The sequence below is a fragment of the Protopterus annectens genome, chromosome 2.part1 (assembly GCF_019279795.1).
Source record: "Protopterus annectens isolate FY-2018-M chromosome 2.part1, PAN1.0, whole genome shotgun sequence".
In the NCBI taxonomy this organism is placed as follows: Eukaryota; Metazoa; Chordata; order Ceratodontiformes; family Protopteridae; genus Protopterus; species Protopterus annectens.
Window position 1 is genome coordinate 1,076,153,056 of NC_056729.1, and position 14,409 is coordinate 1,076,167,464.

The 14,409-nt window shown below is 41.3% G+C and overlaps 1 protein-coding gene across 2 annotated transcripts in view; it reads right to left on the reverse strand.

The window, feature by feature from the left end:
• Positions 1-14,409, reverse strand: part of LOC122794328 — a 1,793,522-nt gene that overhangs the window by 367,748 nt on the left and 1,411,365 nt on the right. The window lies entirely within an intron of this gene.

The following is a 14,409-nucleotide window of genomic DNA, read 5'->3' on the forward strand; positions in this document are numbered from 1 at the left end:
ACTGGAAAAATGTTAGGGGCTGCCATTGTTTTGATCCATCAATATGTGCTAGAGGCTGAATGCGGTGAGGAGGATAATGCTGATAACTGCCACAGACCAAGGAGGAGGAGAAGAGTGTTCAGACCCAGGGTGACTTACCAGAGGTACATGATCTGGAGATAGAGTGCTACAGGGTAGACAGAGGCATACTTCAGCAAATCATTGAGCTGTGCCAGCCTTAACGCAGACCTAGAGCCAAAAGGGTGAACCCATCCCAGTGGATACCAAGGTATGTGTAGCCTTGAGAATACTAGCTACAGGTACTTTCCAAAGACCTACTGGGGACATCATTGGGGTCTGACAGGCATCTGCATCCATTGTACTCCACCATTTCCTGGACGCCATGCTACCACATGCTGGAGAGCACATTTACTTCCCCAACACACATGAGAAGAGGGCCAGCAATATGCATCGATTCCACCATGTAGCAGAATACCTGGAGGTACTGGGTGGGATAGACTGCATGCACATCCACATCAAAGCACCACCTGAACAGGGTAGGGTCTACATAAACCACAAGGGGAGTCCCCTCCATCAACTGCCAGGTCATGTGCAATGCCCAGGGCATTATCATGAATGTGTGTGCTGGCAGTTCTAGAAGCTGTCACAACTCCCACATCTGGCATTCATCACAGCTGTACCAGGCATTTGCCAGTGGTGGCATTCCATATTGCCATCTGGTGGGGGATGCTGGCTATACACTGGAGTCCTGGATGAGGACACCCATCAGAAATGAACACACACCCAAACAAAAATGCCATAATGAGGCACACACACAAACCAGGGTCATTATAGAGCATGTGTTTGGGATGCTCAAGTTACTGTTCTGCTGCCTTGACATATCTGGTGGAGCCTTGCAGTACTCTCCAGCCACATGTGCCACACATGTTCATACTATATGCCATGCTATACAAAATGATCCTATGGAAACAGCTGCAGCAGGAACAGCACAGGGAAGGACTACATAGCCCACCACCATTGCCAAGATCCCCACAGGCACAGAGGGACTCAGAGGAGGAGACCCCTGAGCCGGTTCCTGTAGGCAGGTGGAGGTGTGCACAGTATCCTCAGGCCTTGGCAAACAGGCAACGCATAGCACACACACTGACACTGTAGGGGCCCCAGGGACTGACACCTTTCTCTGACTCACACACACAGTAAAATGGATGACACATCACATTACCTGTAACTTACCATGTATAGGCAGTGTACTGTGTGCATCCAACATAGGCAGCCCTCAAGCACCATCCTAACAACTGCCGCAGGCACAAGGTAAGTCAGTCTTCTTAACAATAAATGAATGGATTAATATATTTTGGTAGCATAACTATGGTAATGCTGCATGCATGCAAGGGAATTGTGGGGGTCTACTGGGATAGCAACAGACAACTGACAGCTATGTCTGCCCAAAACTGGCTTCCCAACATTATGCAATAGCACCCAAGGTAGCAAATCCCGCTGCAGTATATGTGTGGGGACAACTAACTGGGGGGGAGCATAGGTCACAGGCATGGATGTCAGTGTGGGGGTCACATACCTACCCTTCACACCCAAACAGCAAGTCAGCTGTAGAAATCCAGAGAGAAATGTCTGGTAAAGGTACACAAATGGCGGCAATGTTGAATCATCCCCCTACAGACTCACACAGTGGTAGCACAGCAGGCCTCGCAGTTGCAGTAAGGCTATGAAGGGTAAGAAGTCTGAAATTCAAATGTATGCCATTACAATCTGACATGTGCTCTTTACTGATAGGTCTCTAGTCCTCAAGACAAGGTACAATAGTATGGCAAATGGAACCAAAATGTAAAGCAAATATCAGCACAGTCTGTGTAAATGTGTACAGTTGACAGGTGTGCCCCCCCCCCCTATACCCACAGAAATGCAGTAACATGTATGTTTCCAGGGAAATAGCAGCATAGCACACATTGGCATGGCTGTCCCAATACACATGAAAACATGCTGCCTGTCCACAATATGCAGAGTTCAATGAGCTATGTGTATGTGTGGTTAATACTGTTATGATCTGGCCAGCATGTTCTCCTGGCAGTCATCTTGTAGTGCCCTAGGTACAGTGCCATCTTTAACAGGGCCATGTGCAGATAACTGCAGTGCCAACTATTATGCATGTCAGTAACACCCACTGCTCTGCCACTAACATACCTGGAAGTCATAGTGCTATGTGGAATAAACTACACATATAATGGAAATCTTGAAGGATGTGTAGCCAACATGCTAAGGCTTTTGTGAATATAGTGCACTTTGGTACTGTTTCCAGTGGTTATTTTCAGTAACCCTTTTTTCTTATGTTTGCTTTTACATATAATGGACATGCCTGCACAGTAGAATGCACTTTATACCAACACCCATAACTCCCAACCTCTGACTGCAAGACGTCTGGACAAGGGCAGAAATAAAAGTGGAACAAAGGTACAATGATAGGCATGTGTTGTAAATATCATCTTTACATACTGAGAAAATTGGTAGGGTGAGGGTTTTGCAGCAGCAGGAATTGTCTGAAGGTTATGTAGTCTGAAGCAGTAATGTCTGTCATTATTTTGTAACATCACTCTTCAATTATATTGAGCTAACTTGCCATAAATACACAAGTTTGCATAGACAGGATGAAACCTCTAGCCAAACACCTGGACAACCTGCCAAAAAATGTACAGGTGAGAGGTATGGCCACACAAGGATATGACATCTCAGGTTAGAAAGATACCACATAAGCAGGAGATCCCCAGCCAGTATATCACCAAGTTGCCAGACTGTTTACACAGTGCGTCATCACTCAACTGGCTGTAGCCACACCTCACAAATGGCCTTGTTGGGCAAGAATGTACACAGCTGCCGTCATAATATTGGTCTATACATCATACAACTATTATTCCTCTGGTAAAGCACTGTGATGATCTGAGGATGTATGGCACTAGGTAATGACACAATACATTGCAGTGTCAGACTACAGATATGTCAGAAAATGTCTGCTAAACAAACGCAGTACCCCAAGGAAAGTCCTGTGTACTCCTGATAAGTATGGCTGTAGCACACAAAACTCTGGACTGGAGTACACCTGTCTCTGGAATGGTGTCCCACTCTAGCTATGAAAGGTCACACTGGGCATGCTCATACACTTAGAGAATCACAGGACATGTTGGTACCCACATCAAACTAAACCGTTTCGGGTGCTCCCTCCCTGCCACAAAAGTGTAAAGAATACCTCCTGCTAAACCTTGAAGGCACCCTGAATCTGCCTGCTAGCCAGGCTTATAGAAAACTACTACAGTGACGACCCCCATATAAAGGAATTTGAAAATGTATGTTGCCTAAAACTAATCACTAGTAGAATTTTATTGCTACCTATATATACTAGTCTGCCCTTCCGTGTGAGAGTTATAGCAACCTACCGCTGACCCCTTGCCTCTCTCCCCCTCTCCAGTTTTCTTAACCTAGGATATATTGCTTCTTAAGACGATTTTGCCTATCTCTTTTGCTTTTTTTCCCCTTTTACCACTAGGTGGCAGCATCCACCACTGTATAAGCTAGTAAAACATTATTATCCTAAAGTTTTCTCTACCAAATGCTGGTTGTTGTTGTTGTGTCTTTCGGCTTTTCCCGGTTAGGGGTCACCACAGCGGAACTCCGGTCCACTAATGATTGGCAATAGATTTTTACGTGCCGAGTTGCCGGCCCTGACGCACAACCTTCAACGAAGGTATGCCCATTCACACGTCTCCATACAGAAGACACTCTAACTGAGAATCTGTTAGAAAAATATGTATTAATGTGTGTATGCTTAATGCCAATTAATAATCAAGTATTTTAATACGCTTTTCATTCTATTTTTCATGCACTGTATTTTATACAAATTGAGTTTCATATGAGACTGAAAAAGATGCTTTTTGAAAACTGCAGTATGCTTTCTGAAACTTGCAAGTTGCCCTCTGACCTAGTAACTGCTACCACAGCAATATTCTTGTTTATGCCTTGTGGAAATGTACTTGAGAAGCAGGTGTTTATCTGCTAGGTCAGAAGCGAATGAATGAACAATGCCTTATGTTATAAATGTAATGATTTCAGACAAACAGCTCTGCTCAGAAGAGCGGAACCTCTGCAGCTGTAGTAATTTCGAGATAAAGTAGACAAAGGATTATTAGAGAAATGAATTGCTAGCATTGTGCTTGATTTAGCCGTAGTATCTTGAATGTAACATAACATATATCTAACTGAGAGTAACCAAGGCCATGTTGTTTTCCTCAGGAAGTTTCACATAAAAATTGATAAATCAGCAGAAATTCATGGGAAAGATGGTCAGCAGATGATGATGAAAAAGGTGGTAATCTGTTACGTCAGCATGGTAGGACATAACTAGTTTAAGAATGTATAAAAATGAAAGTATTTCCTGTTTCTGGTTAGACAAACTCTGTATTAGCACATTTTTGTCTCCTTGCTGCAAGATTAAAGTGCCTTAACCTGAACCTACCATGTTTTGATCATTTTTAAAGTATATTTTTCCTTTGATAGTTTGGTCCTTCAGACCAGAAAGTACCTCTCACTCTAGGCCTAGGTCAGAAATGGGCCCGGTGGCATGCATCCGTATGAAGAGGCCAAATCGTCTCTTCTGTTTTGAAAGACCTCCGACTGAATTGTCGTTCGAAAGAGGCCAGCCACTGTTTCTGATCTGGGATTGGAGGACGAGTCAACGATCTGGTGGATCAACTCACGGAGGGTCAGATAAGGAGGAATTACCTTATTTCTGTTTTAAGATCAGGGACTAATTACAGAACTGTTTTTTATCAGGTAGATTTGCATGTGCAGATCAGGGACAGAAAAAGGGGTTACTGTTTTTGTCATAGATCAGGGAAACAGAATAGGTAGGCAGTTATTCTAGATAAACTGTGAAAAGGTATAGGTTTGTGATACCACGTAATAAAAAGGGTTATGTAACAATTTACAGCATAGCTAAGACAGCAATGGGAAATCAGTGCACAAAAAGTTCCTGAGACCCGCCTCTAACTGAAGACGCGAAGTATATGCAATTACAGCGTGCCGATAATGTTAAGTACTACACCAAATGGGTTGATAAGTATAAATTTGTGGGTAATTTAGATAAACTTGCACTTATGAAACTTGTTAAACAGTTAAAAATAGACGTGAAAGGTCAACTAAAAAAGCAAAGACAATTAGGAGTCCCTCAGGCGCATAGGTGGCTTGAGGAAGCAAATTGCAGGGAGCAGAGAATTAAAAATTCAAAGACAATATTCTTAGACAAAGAAGACAATAACTTGGTAATAGCAATGGCCCCTCCGCCACCCCCTCCACTTCCGTTACCAGAATATGAAGCAAGTGGACAAGCTGATCCACCTCCACTATACCCAGTTGTTCCTGCAAAATCACAACCGTTTGTCAGGGATCCTATCGAGACCAGGTCTCGAACACCCGACTTGAGGAGGGAGATTGAGTTAAATTAATTAAATAGAAAATCACAGGCTATGAGTGAAGAAGAGATATGTCCGCTCATAGAAGTACCAAATCCTCAGGCAGGACAGGCAGGACAGGATCCGACTCTTTTAGTTTATAGACCGTGGACACCGGAAGATATCCGGAAAGCCACAGAGGGAATTCCCCACCAAAAAGTGAATTTTATAAAATTTTTAGAAGACTTACAGGGTATGAGATTAAGTTGCCATTTAAATGGAGAGGAAGTAGAAAAAGTAGTTAGACAAACTGTGGGTCCAGATTGGCACATGATCAGTGGTGACTGGAATCCTCGTGACGCACAACTTAGACCACTCCCACATATTAATGCAGAACTGGATGGCAGAGTAAAAGGTCTGATAGACCGAATCTCTGAAAAGTGGAAGCCTAGGGCTGATTGGACTTGCATTAATCAGTGCATTCAACAGGAAGGTGAAACAGTTGATAGATATTATGCTAGACTGTTAGAGTGCTTTAATAATCACTGCGGAATGCAGATACCAGAAAACCAGACACAAGATTCCTCATATGAACAAGAGTTAAAGAATGCATTCTTGAAGGGTAGTATAACTCCCATTAGCAGCTTTATTACAAAGCATATGGTAGATCATTGAACAAGTAGACTATAGCCATTACTTGAATATGCTAGACATGCAGAAAGACATTTTAATAGCAAAAAGAAAAAGAAAACTCAAATATTTTCGGCAGAAGATGGGTCAGAAGTATTTGTAGCACAAACTGGGAAAAAAGGGTAAGAAAAATACCCAGGAAAATAAACAATCTGACAAGCGATCAGAAGATTTCGAAGAAAGAAAGAAAAAAGGTGAATGTTTTAAGTGCGGGAAAAAAGGACATTTAGCAAGGGATTGCAGGCTAAACAAGAAGGTGACTACAGACAATAAGGAGGATGAGGAATGACTATATGATAGTCAGGAATCATTGGATGAGAATAAGCAGGGAAAGGTAAGTGCAAATATGATAGCAGGAGTAGAGGATGTGACACAAGGAGTAGAGGATTATATGAATTTACAGACATAGAAGGTGAAATTTTAGACCTAGCTCTTTTGAGCTTAGAGCTTTACTTAGCAGACACGAAACCGGAAGTGACGCTTCTGGTAGAGGCGAAGGAAGTTAAATTTCTGTGTGACTCAGGGGCTTCACGGACCCTGATACACCCTTCCAAGTTACCGGAAGATTCGGAATCACCAGATTATATACTAGTGAAAGCAGCTAATGGACAGCTGTATCGGGAGCCACTCTCCCATGACATAGCAATAACAGACCCCGTTTCAGGAATGACCCAGAAAAGTAAAATTGTAATTTCTGCAAAATGCCCAGTAAATCTTTTGGGTAGAGACTTGATGCAGATATTTGGCATAGCCATAGTTCCAATCATACAGGGTATGGAAGCACAGCGACAAATGGATACTTTTGTAGTGCGACCGGAGGGTGAAATGTATTATTGGTACAGCCAGGACTTAGTTACGACTGGTCCAGGGGCAGTAACCGAAGAACTGATGAATGCAGCCATCAGTAAGCCCCCCTCCCTCGACATTGACAAACAGCATTTGTTGCATTGTACTCTATATTACTGTAATAGACCAGGACCTGATAAAGACTATGAACAGGAATTATTTCAGAACCACGCAAACAGACTAGTGCTGCGAAATTTGTACTGGGATACAGAAGGAAACAGTGTAGTAAGCTGTTCATTGCCCCAGGAATTTTTAGCACTTTACAAATCTAATCGAGTACCACATGTTAGCTTAACTAAGAATAGAAATTTGAAATGGGCAGACTTAGGTGAAAAAGTCACAAGGTGGGGAAAGCAGACAGAATTAGAGCTCTCGGAACAAGGAGTACAGAGACAGAAACTGAATTGGATTACACAGACACACCCGGCTGTACACTCACAGGCTAGTGAGAATAGCTGAGTATTACTCTTACTGGAAGAAGGGGAAAAAGCCTTGTGGGACATACCAGACATTCTCTGGTCAGCAAGAAAATCAGATGTAGGACTTATACGAACAGCAGGACCAGTTACCATAACACCAAAAATCAGTATTTAGACCCCAGAAAAGACAGTATCCCTTGAGAAAGGATGCAGAGATAGGAATCAAGCCTATTATAGCAGCCTTACTTAAGGAAGGAGTCTTGATAGAATCTCCTGATTCGCCATGTAATACACCTTTATTTCCAGTCAGGAAAGCAAATGGGGAATGGCGTATGGTCCAAGACTTACAAGCTGTAAATAATGCAGTTATACCCAGGGCACCAAGGGTGCCAGATCCACACACCTTACTGAATGATTTAAAGCCAGAGCAAAAATATTTTTCAGTGGTAGACATTAGTAATGCATTTTTCTCGATACCGATACACCCTGACAGCCAATATTGGTTTGCATTTACATTTCAGGGAAAGCGGTACACATATACAAGATTACCACAGGGATATTGTGAAAGTCCAACAATATTTGCACAGGAAATGGCAAGCAACCTGGCGGGATTTATCCCACCGAAAGGTAGTCAGATTTTACTTTATGTAGACGACATTCTGCTGGCAGCCCCCACCCAGCAAGAATGCAAAGAGGACACGATAGCTTTACTACAATTTTTAGCTACTCAAGGTCACAAAGTAAACAAAGACAAGCTACAGCTTTGGAGAAAACAAGTTAAGTACTTGGGATATGTAATATCCAAAGAAGGTAGAATATTAGATGAAGATAGAAAAACAGCAATTTTACAAGCACCTAGACCAACTACCAAGAAGGAAATAATGTCCTTCCTGGGAACTACTAATTTTTGCCGGAGTTGGATACCGAACTATGCTTTGGAATCTGCTCCACTGGCCGATTTAATATTTAAGAAGCCAATGGCAGCACAGGATTTATTACAATGGACACCTGAAGCAGAAGCAGCTTTCTGTAAGCTGAAACAACTGATAGCATCATCCTTAGTTCTAGGATTACCAAACTATCACAAGCAGTTTATTCAAACTGTAGACTGTAAGCAAGATTATATGACATCAGTATTGACACAGCAACATGGAGACAAACAACACCCCGTAGCTTACTATTCATCACAGTTAGACCCAGTGGCGCAATCCCTGCCCCACTGTGTACAAGCAGCAGTTGCAGCTGCAATGGCAGTGCAGGCTTCGGCCTCAGTAGTGCTATTCCACCCTCTCACGTTGAGAGTGCCTCATGCAGTCGCAATTATTTTACTGCAAGAAAAAGTAGCATATCTTTCTCCAGCTAGGCATCTTTCCTGTATGACCATACTGTTGAGCCAACCTCATATGACAATTGAACGATGCACAACTTTGAATCTGTCAACTTTGCTTCCAACCCCTGCAGATGGCAAACCACACTGCTGTCTGCAGGAGATTGAGCAAAAGACATTACCTAGACAAGACCTTACGGATGTTCCCTTGGATGATGCCGAGGTGACATACTATGTGGACGGCTCGTGCAGGAGGGGTCCTACAGGACAGAACCTAGTGGGATATGCAGTCATTTCTGATACTGAAACTTTAGAAGCAAAATCTTTACCACACAACTTATCTGCACAAGCGGCAGAATTGATTGCCTTGACAAGGGCATGTACCTTAGCAAAAGGTAAGAAAGTGAACATTTATACTGACAGTCAGTATGCTTTTTCTACTGTACATGTTTTTGCGCAGCAGTGGAAAAATAGAGGAATGATAACATCTACTGGTAAACTGATCAATCATGCACAATTTATTTTAGATTTGTTAGATTCAATTCAGTTACCTAAAAAAGTAGCTATTTGCAAATGTGTAGCTCATACGAAACAACAGGACAGGATTTCAAAAGGTAATGCACGGGCTGATACAGCTGCGAAGTAGGCAGCTTCAGCCACAGAAACTTTTCATTTGAGTGAGGAATTACAACCCTCTGAGATTTTGGATTTAGAAATGTTAAAAACAATGCAGACACTTACTACAAATATAGAAAAACAGAAGTGGATAAAACGAGGAGCAATCCTTGAAAAGGGACTGTACATCTCCAAGGAGAAGAAACCAATTTTGTCATCTAATTTGTTTAGATATGCAGCGTTGTTGAGCCATGGGAAGAGCCATGTCTCAACAGGGGGGATGGTACAGTTAGTGAATCAAGTATTTACAACCTACGGATTTACCAATTATACAAAAAATATTTGTGCAGCATGCCATGTTTGTAACAAGCATCATGCACAAGGGGCGTTGAAGCCTAAGCAAGGGAATTTTCCTACACCACCATATCCGTTCCATACTATTTGTTTGGATTTCATAGAATTGAATAAATGTGAAAATAAGAAGTATTGCCTTGTTATTAAAGACATGTTTTCCAAATGGGCAGAAGCTTTTCCGACTAAAAATCCAGATGCAGCTACTGTTGCAAAAGTCCTTGTTAAAGAAATTATACCCAGGTTTGGTATACCGGAAAAGATTTATAGTGATAACGGGACACATTTTGTGAACCAAACAATTCAGCAACTTAGTCGCTATTTTGGGATATCATTAAAGAACCACTGCGCTTATCACCCCCAATCTGCAGGGTTAGTAGAAAGGCATAATGGGGTGTTGAAGAACAAGCTTAGGAAGCTGATGACTGAGACACAGAAAAACTGGGTGCACTGTTTGCCTTTAGCAGTGTTGAGCATGAGAACTGTTCCAAATTCAAATGGATTAACTCCTTTTGAAACTTTGTTTGGGAGGGCATATTATACACCTCAGTGGAAACCTCTCATGTCTACAGAACAGGAGGCTGACAGTTCACTTGCAGGGTATATGAGGCGATTTTTGAATAACAAACTTTTGCAGTTAAATTCTGTTTCAGATAAAGAGCAACCGAAATCGGAAGCACCAGTAGCCCCAGGCACCTGGGTCTGGGTGAAGATTGTGAAGCGAAAGAATTGGAGTTCTCCGAAGTGGGAAGGTCCATACCAGGTACTACTGTCGACACCCACTGCAATCAAGATCGCAGAGCGAGCTTCCTGGATTCATTTGATGCACTGTAAACTGGTTAAAAACTTTGTTACTGTTGCACAACAAGAACAACATGGCCAGGTACAGAGTGAATAGAGACATTGAGCAACCTCAGAAAACTTGTATGATTGTTTTTATTGCAATATTAATCACACTGTTCTTTTTGTTATGGCCATTCCTTTTTCCTGCCACAAAGGTTGAACTGATTAGATGTAATGAACCAAACATAGACTGGCATCCGAACTTTTAACACTTATCAGGCAATTACACGTGTGTACGCAGAGACTTTTAATGTTTCAAACTGCTGGGTCTGTACGGCCATACCAACAACATACGGGAGTTTATTAATGACTGCTATCCCCCTAGGGGTCAATGAGACCTGGAAAAATCTGGTTTTTGACACAGTTGCTATTAAAGCACATGATAAGGTAGCACTGTATTTGCCTGTGACACAAAAAGGAATTGTATGTTTCTATAAAAACGATACCATCCAAGTGGGATGGAGCAAGTGTAATGTTACAGTACAGTAAAAATGTTATAGAAAACCAAATGATTTGAGTGGATCTTGTAGTACAGATTATGACTCATTTTTGAAATCTATGCATAAGACTCTTGATCAGGTACAACGCAATCCTGTACTTTTTAAACAGTTATCTTTAATAGATAGGAAAATGTTTCATGCAGGGCAGTCATTTCGTAACAAAGTAATAACTAAGGTGGAAGACTGTTATTTTGTATGTGGTAAAAAGGCATATAAATGGTTACCTGAGAATTGGTCTGGCAGTTGTTTTTTGGGGTACCTGGTTCCGGCCATCCGACACACTGCAGTTTTGCCTCAAGGGAGTATTCGAAATACTCGAGACGTAACCAAAAAGACTGTTAAGAAACCTGAGAATCCAGTGGGACGAATCGAAGCAGGCTGGAAAGACCATCGTGATGTGGGAACCAAACTTGTGCACATGGACTTCAGTGATGCTGTTATATCCTGGGCAGGTGTATCACCTATGTATGGTGGAGTTAAATCAATATGGGAGCTGCGAAAACTGTCCAAACTTCTCGAAGTAATGAGTAATGTGACTTTTTCTGCTCTTGAACTGATAACTGATGAACTGAATGCCATGAGAACTGTAGTGCTCCAAAACCGAATGGCTCTTGACTTCACCCTAACGGCGAGAGGTGTGACTTGTGCTTTAATCAAAGAAGAATGCTGTGTGTTTATTCCTGACCATCAGCATGAAATTAACGATCATCTCAAGGTGATTCAGCAAGTGTCGGCCATGACCAAGCCAGGCCGAAACCCTCTGACAGACTTTTTCCAGAATGCCTTTGGGGGGGGTGCGGTTCCATTTTTATGAACATATTGATTGCTATTGGGGTAGGATTACTACTAATAGGAGTTTGTATTTGTTGTGGAATCCCCTGCATGAAGAGATTAGTTAAAGAATTCATAGACATATCCGTATCTGAGACTATGTATGAAAGTACTGAATTTGAAGAGCTGCTAGAATGAGAAACACTTTCTTAAACGTTTAAACTTAATGACTTTCTTAACTGCAAATCCTGAATGGAAGAGGTTAGGAAAAGAAACAAGCTGTTTATTCTTTTTTGAAAATAGAATAAAAAAGTATTAACAGGAGGGAAATGTTAGAAAAATATGTATTAATGTGTGTATGCTTAATGCCAATTAATAATCAAGTATTTTAATACGCTTTTCATTCTATTTTTCATGCACTGTATTTTATACAAATTGAGTTTCATATGAGACTGAAAAAGATGCTGTTTGAAAACTGCAGTATGCTTTCTGAAACTTGCAAGTTGCCCTCTGACCTAGTAACTGCTAGCACAGCAATATTCTTGTTTATGCCTTGTGGAAATGTACTTGAGAAGCAGGTGTTTATCTGCTAGGTCAGAAGCGAATGAATGAACAATGCCTTATGTTATAAATGTAATGATTTCAGACAAACAGCTCTGTTCAGAGGAGCAGAACCTCTGCAGCTGTAGTAATTTCGAGATAAAGTAGACAAAGGATTATTAGAGAAATGAACTGCTAGCATTGTGCTTGATTTAGCCCTAGTATCTTGAATGTAACATAACATGTATCTAACTGAGAGTAACCAAGGCCATGTTGTTTTCCTCAGGAAGTTTCACATAAAAATTGATAAATCAGCAGAAATTCATGGGAAAGATGGTCAGCAGATGATGATGAAAAAGGTGGTAATCTGTTACGTCAGCATAGTAGGACATAACTAGTTTAAGAATGTATAAAAATGATAGTATTTCCTGTTTCTGGTTAGACAAACTCTGTATTAGCACATTTTTGTCTCCTTGCTGCAAGAGTAAAGTGCCTTAACCTGAACCTACCGTGTTTTGATCATTTTTAAAGTATATTTTTCCTTTGACAGAATCAAACAGGACAACGTCTTACTGTAAGGCGACAACGATGCCACAGTACCACAACTTTTACCACTAGGTGGCAGCATCCACCAATGTATAAGCTAGTAAAACATTATTATCCCAACGTTTTCTCTACCAAATGCTGGTACATATTTAAAATCCTACTCCCCACTTCTAAACCTGTTAAATATCCACTCCCTCCTTGCTAAACAACCCACATTTAAAGCTAGTCTACATTATTATTCCCTTAAATTATAGTTAAATATCCTCTTACTATAGCTACTAAACTGCAGGCTACTGATACTTTTTCTGCTGTACTCACTTCTTTTGAGGGCTCCTCTTCCCGGGATTCCTTCCCACCTACTTTCTACCTCCTAGTCCTACCACATCCTCCCTACCTATCCCCTCCCACTTAGCTAATTTCCTCTCTGAGTTTACATCTAGATGACACAGACTATGGCACCATTTTTAAAGGGACACTATCTCGTTCCAAAAATAACATTTCTCCTTTGGACCGAAGCTGAAACATTGCCACCCACTTAGCTAATCACCTCCCTGTTTGTGACATCAGTAATGACATTGTAACCATCTCACTCACAGTGTTAAGTTTCTTTCAAAAGGTGCATGAACCTGTATTCCAGTCCTGTTTTACTTCCCTCTGGATTAAGGCACTCAGGGTTTGGGTTCCCTGCTTTGTTGTTTTGGAGTTATGTTGTGGTATTGAGCTGTACTTTACTGAAAAGATAAAGATTAAAAAAATAGGTTGTAAAATCAAACTAAATCAGGCAATAAGCAAAGGCAATGGTTGCTGCTGTCCAGCTGTTAGTTATTAAGGGGAGTAAATGAACCATAATGGATTAACGGTAATGTATGTCTGATGTCTATGGGAGGGCGAAGTTATCCAGATTCATTCTTTTTACAGTATAAGCACAAGTCAGGCTATTACGCTACTAAATTATTTAGCACATATGTACTTTTTTAGACTTTCTGGCGATCAAGTGTTTATGTTTATTATATTTGGAACTGATTTGGAAACAGTAGGAGATACCAGCTGAAGAGAGATTGGCTGGGTGTTTGAGAGTTGGTCCAAAGTGCACTTGAGATGTTGACGTTTATCATTTTACTGCTTTTATGGTAAATTGGTTGCCTAAAAAGTGATGCTTTCTGCTTAATATGGGCTCCATATTCTAAATCGTAACCTTAAGTTTTAAATTGTTGATGGATAAATCCACGCCATCCCCAAACAAAGCCGTCATTTTGCTGCACCATTCATATTTTCTTCGTGGAGTGAGGATGACAGTGCTCTTAGGAAGGCCTGATTAATGCAATCATTGAAAAGTGAAATAAAATGAGTCGTGTACATGGATTGCAATTTTGCACTAGTCAAACGCTGCAGCAAATTACATCGGTTCACTACAGCGATCTCGTCTTGGAAAGAAGGTAGCCCCAAATCCAGTCGCCTACCGAGTGGCACTCAGGACCCTCAGGACCCCACCAGTGCGAATGCATAAG